This window comes from Ochotona princeps, chromosome 21 (genome assembly GCF_030435755.1).
Source record: "Ochotona princeps isolate mOchPri1 chromosome 21, mOchPri1.hap1, whole genome shotgun sequence".
NCBI lineage: Eukaryota > Metazoa > Chordata > Mammalia > Lagomorpha > Ochotonidae > Ochotona > Ochotona princeps.
In genome coordinates, this window is record NC_080852.1 from 26620850 (window position 1) to 26636118 (window position 15269).

Here is a 15269-nt window from a genome sequence, read left to right on the forward strand (position 1 = left end):
CAGACTGCCTGGTGAGCACATTTAGTGAGCAATTACTATTAATCATGCAGGTTCCGGGGTTCTTGGAGACTCCCTGGCCCCCAAAACAACCAGACACTTTTCCTTGGGTCTACAGGATCTACCAAAGGGTTCTGCAAGTAGTAGTGAAGCCAAAGATTTTTTAGCACACTTGAGCAACTCAACTTTTTAAGTAGCAAGGACTGTCCTCTGCCCTTCAGCAGCAACTCTCATGTTCCAACCAAGTGTTCCTTATTTCCTGTGGCGCCGTTCACTATGACCTTTACACAGAATCCCATAGGCCACAAACTGGCACACTCCACGCACCCAATGCCCAACTGAAATCACATTTCTCCAACAAACAGTCCCCTGAGCCCTCATAGGCACCCAGGCTATGAGCTCGCCTTCCTCGGCTGCAAGGCAATATAAAGTTCAACTCCAGATTCCAGCTATGGATTTTTTTTTTTAATGCCTCCAAAAGTATGGTAAGGTCAAATTCTTTTTTGGAACAGGAACATTCCAAAATTATCATGTCTCTGAGCACTAAACATAGAGCAACCTGGAAAAAACGATCCCATCTACCCCAGACTTTTCAAAAACACCTGGAACCTTATTTTCCGTCCTATACACACACTCTCAGCGAGTTTGGCTTCCACACTAGGAATCACTTCTTTTCACTTTTTTTAGGGGAAAACAGCAGGACGCACTTGGAACTTTAGAACTCCAGGCTAGGAGACACCGTCCCGGACTATAGCACCAGCAGGGCAAAAACTTCTTCATGACCCCTCACCGTCAAAACTACTTCAGAGGTAATTTCTCTTACACAGGTTAGGAGCTTTTCAAGAGACTAACAATGCAGTGTTACACACCATCAGTTGAACCCGCTAATGAAATTCGCTCGGCATTTATGGCAAAAAAAAAAAAAAAAGGATTTCGTCTTTTCTCTGGGGACCTGGGGACAGCCTCCACACATATTACACATATTCATGAGTGAACCCAGTACTTGCCATTACCAAGTGAAGAAGATGAGAAGGTAGATAAGTAGGTTCCCAAAGAAGCTCAAGTTGGGGAGAAGGGACCCCCTCCAACACACACGCCCCCACCCAGGCTCTGAGTAGTTTCAAGGGAGAGGCAGCAGCCATGCCCTTCCCTGACTCAGGGGCCCGAAGCCTCTGAGTCGGGATCTGGCCCAACTGGGCCGCGACCCCCCCCCAACTGGAAGCCGGGCTGGCGGCCCGCAGGCCGCGCACGCACACACACCCGCGGCAGACGAGCAGGCCCCGCGTTCCAGGGAGCGCGGGCCGGGCCATGGCCTGGCCCATCGCCGCTGCACGCAGCCCGGGCCTGGCCGCCCGAACGTTCCGAGCTTTGGCTGCTAGGACCAAGAGCGGAGGGGCGGCTCCGCCCGGGCGGCGCCGCCTCCTCACCCCGCAAGGACGTCCGCGGCCCGTGTCCCCGCCCCGGGGCCGAACCGCGAGCAGCAGCAGGTGTTCCCCCGAAGGCTCGGCCGGCAGCACCGACTGCCCCCCCCCCCCCCCGAGCAGCCTTAGGCACGGCGGCGGGGGGCGTGCGGCGCACTCACCCTGCGCCGGCGGGCCAGCCGCGGCAGGTGTTCCCGTCCTTCCAACCCCAGGACGACGACGCCGCCGCCGCCGCCGCCACCACCACCACAGCCGCAGCCACCGCCGCCGCCGCCGCCGCCGCCGCTGCTGCTCCCCCGGGAACTCGGCGCGAAGCTGCTTCTGGCTGCCGCCCCCGAGCCCAAGGAGCGCGAGCGCCGCGCCGCAGCCTCCGCGCGAGCACGTACCGGGCGGTGAGAGGGCGCCGAGCGCGAGGGCGGGGCGCGCGGCCGGAGCCTAGCAACCGCCTGACACGCGAGGGCCGCGACCAATCCCGCCGCCGGCTCCGCGAGGCGCCGACGGGCCGTCCGCGCGCCGCCAGCTTCTGCCTGCGTCGGCCGCCCTGCAGCGCGCCGCACCCGCGCGCAGGCCACGCCCAAGCCCGGGCCTCTCTGCTCATTGGCCCGCCACTCCCCCGCCAGGCTAGGCCACGCCTCCCCCATGCAAGCCCCGCCTCTTCGGCCAGCCAGGTCCGTTCCGAGACACGCCCTGGCCAGTCCTGGTGGCCCGGAACTCTCGGGAATAGGGAGGGGTGTGGAGTGGAGGGTGGCCGTGAAGGAAGGGCATCCCGCCCTAACCTCAGGCTCTTGCGCCTCCCAAACGAACCGGGGATGATCAGGCATGGGGACCAGATCGGACACAGCTGGCCACCCGTAGACGGCGTTCGGCCCTCCTAAATTTTTCCTCGAACACAAATCTAGAGGTATTTAGAAGCCATGAAAAAAGCCGCCTCTGAATTGTGAAGGATGAAAGGCTGAGTGCCCTTACACTGATGGGGGAAACGGGCCAGGGCCCAGAGGGGTTAGCCCATTTCCTAAAGCCCTAGTCAGAAACCAGTAAGCACCACCTCAAGACCATCCTTCCTCCCCTCCCCCTTGTCTGGGGCCTCCTCAGGCGCCCGAAATAGCTGACCGCCAGAAGCACAGGTCACTCACTCCTGTGGCCTGCATTCTTTGGGTGGGGGTAAAGAGTGTACAAAGTGGGGCTATCTGCTGAGCTCTGGCCTTCTTCCCAGGGTGGAAACGGGCAGGGTCCTGAGGAAGTCGGATGTCCCTCCAAAAGCTCCCCACAGACCACACAGGACAGGGATCTGGGAATGGGCTCTGTGAAGAGCTCCCCTCTCTTCCACTCCCCACCCCCATCCCAGCAGAATGGGTCCATTCACTCTTTGGCATGTGACCAGACTGGAATTCCAGCCCCTACTCTCCTCCTTGAGCAAGTTCTGAACCCAGAACTGACTGCCACCTGCCCAGGGCAGTTGGGGGTGGAATGTTGAGGAAGCTGGGGTTGTCCCTGAATCCCAGATAGTTCTGGGGTTCTGCTTTCACCTCCTCCTCAGGAGTGTCTGGGAAAAGCAAATTTCAGAAAGAACAAAATACAACTCGCCACTTCCCAAACCCACCTGCCTGCTTTCCATCGTCTCCAAACCTCATTCAGAGATAATAAAAACCAAGGGGGGAAGAAAGCCTCAAATCATACCTTAGGTGTTAAAACTCAGAAGTGAATGGTGTCAAATCCAGCTCTGAAATTTTGCTGCTTTGAGAAGCAAGACGTTATTTGGGTTTCTCCACAGAATCTGTTTTCCTCGTTTACCCCTTCAGCTTCATCTGCCGCCCACCCCAAAGCACAACAGACACTGCTTGGCAGCCTGAAGTTCTGCAAAGTTCAGCCTGAAAATTCATAAATATGGATCTCTGATTTTGAAATCAAAACAAAAACACATCAGTGGGTGCAGACCTCAAGAGGCACCCCCCCACCCAGGTACTGTCACCCACAAAAGAAGCAACAAACCACTCTAGACCTCATGGATGCCACAGGTGCCAACTCTGTCTTCTTTTTTGACCTTGGCTTTGGTTATATCAGGTATTAAGTCTCCTTCTGACCCCTAGCGTCCCAGGGGGGGCTTTATGCCTAGGTAGCCCTAGAGCCTTGGTTAAAGGAGGTGCCCTGTCCAACTGGTGCCCCAGGGTGGATGAAGCTCTGTTCCCAGAGAAGGAGCCAGAGTTTGTTTCAAGTCCTTTCCAGGCCTTGCTTCTACGGGTGTGAGGTTCCTAGAAATCACAATTTATAACTCGTGGCTAACCTAAGATGAGCCAGGCTGAACCTGACTCCAGCCCACTCTGAGAATCAGCACAAGGTCCTCACTCACTCTTGGAACCATGGTGAGGATTCCAGGCCGGGCCTGGTATTCACAACCCATGGCAGACCAGTGTGGAGCAGGGAATCCCAGGAGCAGCAGCCTCCAACAAGGCCTGGGCAAGAATGACCTAGAATGAGATTTTTCAGGCCTGACATCTCTCTTAGTCCTCCTGAGCTTTCAGCCTCCAGGGCTGCCCCCATTAAAATGCTTCCCCCCACCCCAGTACACCCAGCTTTGTCCCCTCCCCTGCAGCATGAGTGCTGGACACCAACTAAGGCTCCACTTTGCAACCACTGCCTAATAACCCGCAGGTAGCAGAGTTTCTGCTTGAGAAGGAAGGAACTGGGCTACTCCCTGCCTGGCCTCCCATCTGGCCTCCCATGGGTCCAGGCTCCATGCAAGGTCCAAGGCGAATACCCCAGTGTTTGCTTAGGGCTGATATGATTTCAGTTAAGACCTTGGTTCCAGTTCCAACCAAATCCAGTGTATGTTTACATGCCCAGAGCATTCCTTTAATTCTAGAATTCCGGGACTTTTGATTCTGGCACATTCCTGAAAAACAATGTTAGACCTTAGGTTCTCCCCCAAGGAGGAGGAAGACTACTGCTGCTGCTGATCCATCCTCCAGGCCTGATCAAAATGGGCAGGAACCAGTGCTGACCAAGGGTGGAGGTGCCTGACCCAAATGCCAGGCCTGAAGGCCTGCCCAGAGTAGTAGGCTGGAAAGCAGGGTCAGCCCAAGCCCGGCAAGGGAGGGGTCCCTTTTGTGTGGGTGTAACAGAAGGGAGATTGTCTGGCAGCTGTGCCAAAGATAAAGGGCTGGTGAGTTAGTCTGGAAACTGCAGTAGGCGTGTTTACAGGTCACTGCCACACTTTCCATAAGTCAGTTCCTTCCCTATAGGGCCCTCCTCCCCAGCACTGCCATCAGAGCCCCTTCATTCAAAGCTGGCACAGGGACTTCCTCCAGCTTCCACACCTGGCCATCTAGAAATAGAGTCCTGTGGGACAGGAAACCCATAGCAAGGGTAAGCATTGGCTGAATTAATTAAAGACAAGACAGCTTGCTGCAGCCGTTAAAATGCCACCCCAGATGACTGTTCCAGAGTGTTTGGTTTCCCATCAGAGCTCAGCTACCAATTCCAGCTCCCTGCTACTGCTACTACCTAACCTGGGAAGCAGGAAGGGATGCCTCAGGGGAGCATGCCACCCATGTAAGAGACACAAATTGAATTCTAGACTGCTAGCTTTGCCCTGGCCCAGCCCTGACTATTGTGAGCATTTGGGCAGTGAACCAGTGGATGAAAAGCATTTCTGTCTTTCTGCCTTCCAAAAAAAAAATGAAAATTAATAAATAAAAATTAAATAAAAGACATTGCTTGCCTTGGGCAGACACATATCTGATTTCCCCTCCTTCAGCTACCTTCTACTTCCCTGCTAGCCCTGGGGATAAGATAGTTCCCCCAAGGCCAGCTTTGGGTGGCTTTCCCCAAACACTGGGCCCATGGCCTTGAACACTGGACTAAACACCAGATTAAGTGTGGTCCAGCTGGTGAGGCGGTAAAAACAAAGCCAAGGGCTCCAATGGGTGATGGAACTGGCTGGAACTTAGAGCAGAGTCCTGGGGGCACCAGACTGAAGCACCTTCTCTGGGCTCAGTCACGTGTCCAACTAAGGGCTCTTCTGGGGACTCCTGGGGAGCAGAAACACCCTCTTCTCTAAAAGCTGGCCTGAGACCTGGGCCTGTCCCTCTCACAGGTGCAGACACACCTCTGTGGTCCCTTAGAGACAGTGCCCAAGTCCCCAAGGACAGCTGATCCTGATGCTGCCCTCATGGTTGGAATTGAGACTTATTGAAGCCAAGTGAGCAGCTACGCTTTTGCTCTAGGCTGGTTTGTAGAGCCTCTGGGAGCCGCCCCCCTCCCACCTTTGCACTGCAGAATCCCCAACATTTGTGGAGTGAAGGAGAGTGGTCCCTCCAAGTCATTTTGAGGTAAGCTGATAAAGAGGTAAAGGCCAGGCCCATGTGTCCAGGTAAGGGCAAAGCCCTGGCTGGAACTCAGAGCTGAGTTCCCTGTGACCTTGTAGAAGCCGGTTGCCCTCTCTGGGCTCTTGGTCAGATGAACACATGGGTGGGTTGTGGCCTGCCTGCTCACTGAAAGTGACGCAAGACCATTCTATACGACTGAGTCAGAGCCAGAGTGACACATCCATCCATGTGTTGGTCAATCCACAGATATTTAACAAGTCGGTTGTGTGCAGAAAAAGAGCAAGCATTTAAAAAGAAAAAAAAAAAAAAAAAAGACAGGACCTGCTGTTGGGGAACCCAAATCCTAGTATGATCAGATAGGTAGCAAATAAATAAATACAGGTGGAAGGGTTGGGTGTTAGGAAGGCTGCAAGGGGCTGGGGCCATACACAGGGCAGGTGCTCAGGAAGGGAGGAAGGAATGCCTAGATTTTCCAGGGAAACTGTGGAACTAGCCCAGGAGGGGGAGCCCAGGAGGAAGTGGGCTGGGCGGGTCTAAGGCATCCAGGAGCATTTGAAAAAGGGTAGGGGGAGGGAAGTGAGACCCCCTGATGGGAGGGCAGGCTTCAGAGCTGGATTTCACTCCACTAGGAGTGTAGGCACCAGGATGCCAGGAGTGTAGGCATCCCAGGGCCAGGGACTTGGAAGCGGAAAGGTGGGGCCTAGGAGGAGGAGAGAGGGGAAGGTGCCCTCAGGCCAGCTGCCAGGAATGTGGTGGGGTGAGGGGTGAAGGGGCAGCAGTTGGACAGCAATCCTCAGCCTCCCTTCCTCTGGGAGGTGGGAAAAGAGGGAGCAAAGATAGAGGGGAGGAGGGAGCAGGCTGGGACGGGAGCCGAGGTGGAGGTCTTGTTGGGAGGGGCACCAGGCGCCTTAGAAGTCAAGTCAGAGCACGCATTTGGAGAAAAACTTTCTCATTTTTCCCTGCCTCCACCTGGGCTGGAATGTGGAGAAGCTGTTCCTCTGCTTCCAGCCCGTGGGGAGGGGAGAAAGGAGGAGGGGGAAGAAGGGAGGGGAGAAAGGGGAAGGGGGAAAGTGGCACCCCTGTGGTGGGAGGAAGGGCTCCCCTGGGCTTGGATAGCTGCTGCTAAGTGCCCACAAGTAAGGACTTAGGGAGGGAGGAACCTGCACAGCCATCTAGGGGAGGCACAAGACCCAGCTGTCCTGCCTGGGGAAAGGACTGGGCCAATGTGGAGGCAGGCTGGGAGAGTTGGGGGTCGGGGGAGGGTCCTGCCCCAGGAGAGATTCCAGGACATCCCCCAGCCTGCTGAAGAAGACAAGTGTTGTGTGACCTAGCAGACATAAGGCTTCTGCTTCCTGCCAGCTGCTCCCTCCCATCTTCTTCCTACTTACCACCCAGGTTGCTGGCCTTTTGAATGTCCCAGAGTCCTGGCTGGGGTCACTTAGGAATGAGTGTGGCCCCCAAAGCAGGGGCTATTTTCCTCAGTTGGACTCACTGTATTTGAGCTGGCAAGGATACACTAGGGAGCACAAAGGCCTGAAATGATAAGGACTTGAGGCTAGACTCAGGACAAGCCCTTATGAAAAAGAGGGGCTGTTGTGGCTGTAGTGGTGGTCCAGCAAGTTTAGCTGCAACTTATGATTCGGGCTAGCATTCTGTATCAGAATGCAAGTTTGAGTCTTGACTATTCTGCTTTCCATGTAGTTTCCCGCTAATACATCTGGGAAGGCAGCAGAAGATGGCCCAAGTGCTGGTCCCCCTGTCACCTATGCAGCAGATGGAAAAGTTTCTGGCTCCTGGCTCTGGTCTGACCCATCCCTGGCTGCTGTGACTATTTGGAGACTGAACCAGCTTATGGAAGATCTGTCTTACTCACTCTCTTTTGTCTCTCCCTCTGTGTCATTTTTGTCTTTCATTTAAAATAAATCTAAATAAATAAATAAATCAAAGAAAGAGGGAAAGACCTCAGCTTGAATCCAGGGTGGTAGGAGTGGGTATGGGGTAGCTGTCTTACAGAGGCCTTGACTTGTCCCCAGGACCATACAAAGCCCCTTTCATAGTGGATGGAGAATTTTCCCAAAAAAGATGAAAAGACAGATTTCATCATCGCCATGTCGCAGGACAGTGAGGGACTGTGGCCGCTGCTACAACATGAAGGTGGGAACTGGGGGAGAGCAGAAGGCTTCTCTTCCAGGGGGTCCTGGGCCTCAAAGCCAGGCCTAGCAGCTGTTCTACTCCCACTGGGAGGATACCAAGCAGAAAGGCTAACCTCAACTGACCCCTGCCTTGCTCTGCTCTGGACCTCCCCATACTCCCTCCACACCTGGGACCCTTCGTGATTGCCTCTCAGGCAGCAGCTTTGATCCTGTGTTGGGGTGGGCAGAAAAGTGGGAGTGCACACTCTCTGCCCTGCAACCCTAAGACCAGACTCCTTTGGAAGAAGCAAATGATTCACACAAGGCAAAACCCAGGATTACCAGTGGGCCTGAGGTTGAGGCCCCAAGGGTTGATTATACAGACAGGGAACCCCTAGTGCCTGTGTCTGACTTATTGGAACCTTGAGCAAGCATTTTTCTCTCTCTTTTCCCTTCACACTTGTGGAGCAGAGCTTCGCAAAGGGCTATGAGGAATTCTGGGTTCTGTTTTCTTTCGTACCTAGAAGGGCAAGCACACAGGATGGATAAGAAACAGAGCACAAAAAGGCAACCCAAGGGTGGGAGAGCATGTGGGATGGGTTCCTAAGCTGGTCAGAGTGGCCACATGGAGGAGGAGGGTCTCCAGGGGAATCCAAGAGAAAGGAGAGCAGTTGGTTCCTTCCCAAGCCCCCATGCCAGCCTTTCCTTTCTGGAGAAATTCCAAATGTATCTCAACAGAGATCCAGAACTATAGATGCCTCTATCTTATTTTTCCCCAAGAAATCTCTCTGGTCACCTCCCCCAGTGCCCTTCTAACCTCACTGGTTCTCTGTTCCCACGGTTCCCTCACCTGCTGCCGCCAGCCCCAGCCTCCCTCCCTCTGCCTTGCAGCTGTTCCCAGACAGCTGTATCTATCCAAGTGTGACACTGCCCCCACCACCACAACCACCGCCTGGTCTGCCAGGACATCCTCCCTCCCCTGCCTGGATGGCTCTGCTGACCCACCCACAGCCCTGCCTTTCCAATGTCCTTGGCTTGAAATCCCACAAGCCACCACGGCCGGGGGCTGCCCACATCGCTTGCCAAAAGAACAGCTGCTGTTGCTCCCAGGCCCCTCAAGACAAAGGTCTTGCCCTGTCTCCTGGCAGCCCTGGAGGGAGATACCAGTCTCCACCTTGCCTGCCCTCTTGTCTTCGGGGACTTTGGTTTTCTAGACACCTTTTCCCCATGGCAGGACGGTGACCTGCAGAGAGGAGGGGGAGGACAAGGCCTGTCCTCTGCTGGAGTTGGCCCTGAGCACCCTGCTGACCAGCCACTGGGTCAGCCACCCAGAGCCCACTTCCAAACCCGAACTCCACTGAAGTCCTCCCTCCATGGTCAGGGTTCCTCCAGGTTTCCAGCTGCCAGAGGAACAAGATACTCTCACTTTGCCCCTACCTGCCTTCCTGGTCCCATCCTTTCCTCTGGTTTTATTTGCTTGATTGTCTGTTTGGTAAATATTTATTCAATCATCTGAAAGGCAGACGCACACAGAGACAGAGAGAAAAGTCCTCAAGGCATTGGGACCCTGTACCCATGTGGGAAACCCAGAAGAAGCTCTAGGCTCCTGGCTTCGAATCAGCTCAGCTCTGACCATTGAGGTCACTTGGGGAGTTAACCATCGGTTGGAAGATCTTCCTCTCTGTCTCTCCTCTCTGTATATATGACTTTGCAATAAAAATAAATAAATCTTTAAAAAAAAAAAAAAAGATTCATGGGCCCGGCGGCGTGGCCTAGAGGCTAAAGTTCTCGCCTTGAACGCACCAGGATCCCATATGGGTGCCAGTTCTAATCCTGGCAGCTCCACTTCCCATCCAGCTCCCTGCTTGTGGCCTGGGAAAGCAGTCAAGGACGGCCCAATGCATTGGGACCCTGCACCCGCGTGGGAGACCTGGAAGAGTTTCCTGGTTCCCGGCATCGGATCGGTGGCTCACCGGCCTGTTGTGGCTCACTTGGGGAGTGAATCATCGGGCGGAAGATCTTCCTCTCTGTCTCTCCTCCTCTCTGTATATCTGACTTTGCAATAAAAATAAAATAAATCTTTAAAAAAAAAAAAGAGGGCTCGGCAACGTGGCCTAGTGGCTAAGGTCCTCGCCTTGATCCCATGTGGCCACTGGTTCTAATCCCGGCAGCTCCACTTCCTCTCTGTCTCTCCTCCTCTCGGTATATCTGACTTTGTAATAAAAATAAAATAAATCTTTAAAAAAAAAAAGATTCATTTGTTTTGGGCCCGGTGGCCTAGCAGCTAGTGGACTAGCAGTAGCGACACCTAGTGGCATGTGCCAGGATCCATATGGGCACTGGTTCTAATCCAGGTGGCCCCACTTCCCATCCAGCTCCCTGCATGTAGCCTGGCAAAGCAGTCAAGGACAGCACAAGACCTGTTTTGTTTTAAAGTAATGATTTTATTAATAAATATACATCCATATGATGATGATGTAGATACGAATCTTGTACATTACTCCATTGTCATACATGTAACTGCACAGAAGCAACTCAAGTTCATGGACATGAAAACACACAGTTATCTATTCAGAGGACAGCGTGCTTATTATTAGGTAATTGATAATTATCTTTTTCCATAATTATCTGTGGAAAAGGAAATTGTGAAAACTTAAAGAATCAAAGTGAACTGATTATCTTAAATCACAAACTCAAATTACTGCAACATTAAGCTTTCCAAAAATTAGGGCCTGGTGCGGTGTAACAGCCTAGCAGCTACAGTCCTCACTTTGCATAGACCATAAACCCATATGGGCACTGATTCTAATCCCAGCAGCCCTGCTTCCCACCCAGCTCCTCGCTTGTGGCCTGGGAAAGCAGTGAAGACGACCCAAAGCCTTGGGACCCTTCACCAACCTGGGAAACCCAGAAGAAGCTCCTGGCTCCTGGCTTCAGATCAGCTCAACTCCAGCCACTGGGGCCACTCGGGGAGTGAATCAATGGACAGAAAAACTTCCTCTCTGTCTCTTCTCCTCTATATCTATCTGACTTTCCAATAAAAATAACATATATCTTTTTAAAATTTTTTCTAAAAATTAACCATGCAGTATTGTCAGAAATTTGTGTACTTAGGAGCAGGAGGGCAAAATCAGTGAAAGATTAAGATACATTCTAAAGTTTAAGAACATAAACTTAAGTCATAATAAAAACAGAAACGTAACAGCATCAGCATTTATGTCCAAGGAGAAAAAAAAAAAAACACATTTTGAGTAACTACTGTGAATTCTCCTATTTCACTGGAACTGGGCCATAACATTTTACTGCATACAGAGACAATGAATACTTGTAACCTTCAAAGTCCCCTGAATTCTTCGATAAATAAATCTTAGCAAAAAATTCAAATAAATAAAAACAAAAACAAAACCAGAAGTCGCAGCTGGGACAGCTGAGCAGCATGTGTCTTAGTTGTGACTGGGTGGGGGAAGCTGCACGCAAGGGAGAAGGGAGCCGCGAGGAGACCCAGTGCACAGAGACGACCTTCAGAGGAGGTACCACAGTGGTTCTTGCAGAAGGATAAGCTTTCTGCTGCCTTGGTGAACTCCCAAGAGGGGTTCACCAACAGTAGGGCATGTTCAGACCTGGCTAGGTGGACAGGAATGGAGCAAAGGTGACTACCCAAGCAGGCCTCAACTAAACGTCCTAGACTTTGCTGGGACTTGCCTGACTCTAAGCGGAAGGATCTTGGTATGGGGGCCAGGAGAACTGACAAGATAACCAGCTGGGTCCTGCATTCCCCCACAGTAAAGTCATCTCATTAGGGATTCCTTTCGTCAGGGGATAAAGTGTGCCTACAGGGAGGCCCAGAGCTGGGCCTGGAGTGGAATGGAGTGACTTCAGTTGTAGGATGTGGATCCCAGGAAAGACAGAGTGCATGAGCATTCCTACGCTTCCTGTTCCCAGCAGCTGCAGGAAACTGCTCCAAGGCCCCCAGCTCTCCTAGCCAAGGACTGGAAAAAATCTGCTTCCTGCCCTTCTTTGGGATTGGATACAGAGTCCTGAACAGGGTGGCTGAGTGCTTCATGGCAAGCCCCAGGGAGACTGTGGGGCGGGAAGCCAACAGTGGGAAAAGCCACGCAGGCCTGTCTGGAGTTGGAGACTGGAACACCATGGATTGCATGACCTGGGGCAAGGTCCCCAGCCTTACAGGCCTCTGCTATCTAAAAAGCTATGGACAAGTTCCCAAGGAAAACCTTTTCTTACACATTCTTTCTTGTCAGAGGTTTAAGAGTTCCCGAAAGCTGTGCCATGCTTATTTGCAGCCTTGCAGCCCTGACTGTGTGCCAAAGCCCAGAACAATTCCTGGCTCTGTGAGGCTCGGGCCTGCTCCTGGCCATCTGGATTTGCACTGCCCTCTAGAGTCTGAGGGCTTGGATTAGGAAAGCCCCCTAGCCACCTCCTTGAAGCTACTTTGGACCAACCTTCATAAACAACCAAATAAATGATGACAGTGAGAAAGACAGTTGCGGGTTGTCCCATTCACACCGGACCTCCTAGGACTCTGAATACTATCGGCTCTTCCTCTACTTCCTGCCTACCCAGACGAGCTTTGGGATAAATACTGAAAAGTTTAATGTTTGTATCTATTTTTTACTTGAAAAGAAGAGTGAGAGAGAAACAAGTGTCCTCATCTGCTACTCGACTCTCCAGCTGCCTACAAGGGGCAGGGCTCGGTCAGGCTGAAGCCTGGAGACAGGACCCCGTCTCCTGAATGGGTGGCAAGGACTCAAGCACTTTGGCCAGCATCTATGGTTCCCAAGTTGCATTAGCAGAGCTGGATCAGCACAATAGCCATGGCCTGGCAGCATGGCCTAGCGGCTAAAGTCCACACCTTGAACGCACCATGATCCCATATGGGCGCCGGTTCTGATCCCGGCAGCTGCACTTCCCATCCAGCTCCCTGCTTGTGGCCTGGAAAAGCAGTCCAGGAAGGACCAAAGCCTTGGGATCCTGCACCCACATGGGAGACTTGGAACAGCTCCTGGCTTCAGATTGTCTCTGCCGATCTGAAGTGACAGCTGTTGCGGTCACTTGGGGAATGAATCATTGAACAGAAGATATTTCTCATTGAAATAGAAGATACTTCCTCAGTCGCTCCTCCTCTCTGTATATCTGACATTGCAATAAAAAAAAGTTTAATCTTAAAAAAGAAGAAGAAGAAGAAGAGCAGCCAGGTCTCAAACCATACTCTAATCTGGGATGCTGGAGTCCCAAGCTTAATAATCCTCCTGTTGGGCACAGCGCAATAGCCTAGTGGCTAAGGTTGACGCTTTGAATGCACCAGGATCCCATATGGGTGCTGGAGTTCTAATCCCGGCAGTCCCTCTTCTCATCCAGCTCCCTGCTTGTGGTCTCAGAAAGCAATCGAGGATGGCCCAAAGCTTTGGGACCCTGTACCCACATGAAAGACCCAGAAGAATCTCTGGGTTCCTGGCTTCAGATTGGCTCAGCTCGTCATTGCAGCCACTTGGGGAGTGAACCATCAGATGGAAAATTCTCTTCTCATCTTTCCTCCTCTTTGTATATCTGCCTTTGCAATAAAAATAAAAAATTTTTTTCCAATTTTAGTATATGTGCTGCCGAAGCGAGCACAAAATAAAATAAATCTTTAAAAAAAAAAAATTAGGGCCCTGCGGCGTGGTCTAGCGGCTAAAGTCCTCGCCTTGAAAGCCCTAGGATCCCATATGGGCACCGGTTCTAATCCCACAGCTCCACTTCCCATCCAGCTCCCTGCTTGTGGTCTGGGAAAGCAGTCGAGGACAGCCCAATGCATTGGGACACTGCACCCACGTGGGAGACCTGGAAGAGGTTCCAGGTTCCCGGCTTCAGATCGGCGCGCATTGGCCCGTTGCGGCTCACTTGGGGAGTGAATCATCGGACAGAAGATCTTCCTCTCTGTCTCTCCTCCTCTGTGTATATCTGGCTGTAATAAAATGAATAAATCTTTAAAAAAAAAAAAAAGAAGTGATTGATGGAGCTGGACAAGGGAACACGAGGATTATTATTATTATTTTTTAAAGATTTGCTTATTTTATTACAAAGTCAGATATATAGAGAGGAGGAGAGACAGAGAGGAAGATCTTCCGTCTGATGATTCATTCCCCAAGTGAGCCACAACAGGCCGGTGAGCCACTGATCCGATGCCGGGAACCAGGAACCTCTTCCAGGTCTCCCATGTGGGTGTAGGGTTTCAAGACTTTGGGCCATCCTCAACTGCTTTCCCAGGTCACAAGCAGGGAGCTGGATGGGAAGTGGAGCTGCCGGGATTAGAACCGGTGCCCATATGGGATCCCAGGGCATTCGAGGCGAGGACTTTAACCTCTAGGCCACACCGCAGGGCCCAATCACTTCTTGCTAACTCCTGCTGCCAGCCCAGTTTCTGAAAGGACTGTTTGTCCCAGGACGCAGGAGGCTTTTAGCAAAGTGGCCTGAGTGAGGGGCATTTGGCACAGAAGTTAAATGCCACTTGGGATGCCAGCATCCCATATTAAAGTCTTACCATGTGAGGTCTTACTCCAATTGCAATTCAGCCTCTTGCTACTGTGCAACAGGTACTTTGCTCCCTGCTATCTATGCAAAATACCCACAATAGCTAAGATTGTACCAGTCTGAAATTTGGACCCTGGTACAATCTTAGCTATTATGGGTATTTGAATAATGAGCTGATAGGTGCAAGATCTCTGATTGACTGTCTCCCTCTGTTTTTTGCCTTTCAAAGAGATAAACATTTAAAATTAAATTTTGGGGGCCTGGCGCTGTGGCCTAGCGGCTGAAGTCCTTGCCTTGAATATGCCAGGATCCCATATGGGCGCTGCTTCGTGTCCTGGCAACTCCACTTCCCATCCAGTTCCCTGCTTGTGGCCTGGGAAAGTAGTTGCGGATGGCCCAAAGCCTTGGGATCCTGCACCCGCATGGGAGACCTGGAAGAGCTCCAGGCTCCTGGCTTCAGATTGGTGCAGCACTGGCTGTTGTGGTCCCTTGGGGAGTGAATCATCACTTGGAAGATATTTTTCTCTGTCTCTCCTCCTCTCCATATATCTGACTTTACAATAAACAAATTTAAATTAAATTAAATTTTGGTCTTTTAAATTTTATTTTTATTTGTGGGGCCAATGCAGTGGCACATCAGGTTAATCCTCGGCCCTGTGGTGCCAGCATTCCATAAAGGGCTTCAGTTGGCTCTATTCCCAGCTGATCTACTTCCAATCAAACTCCTGCTTATGAACTGGGAAAGCAAAGGAGGATGGCTCAAGTCCTTGAGACTCTACAGTTCTGACTATCTGAGTAAAAATTAAAAAAATCTCAAAAAAAAAAAATAATTGCAAAGGTCAGTGCTGTGGTATATCAGGTTAAGC

At 51.9% G+C, this 15269-nt stretch overlaps 1 protein-coding gene across 4 annotated transcripts in view; it reads right to left on the reverse strand.

The window, feature by feature from the left end:
* The window catches only part of DAG1 (dystroglycan 1), a 65162-nt gene extending 63210 nt beyond the window's left edge, over nucleotides 1-1952 (reverse strand). For 2 of the 4 annotated variants that reach the window (XM_058678676.1, XM_058678674.1), the window contains exon 1: nucleotides 1580-1798. The gene's annotated coding sequence lies outside the window, so the exon portion shown is untranslated. The other 2 variants (XM_058678677.1, XM_058678675.1) reach the window with 2 other exon arrangements.
* Nucleotides 1953-15269: the final 13317 nt, after the last annotated feature.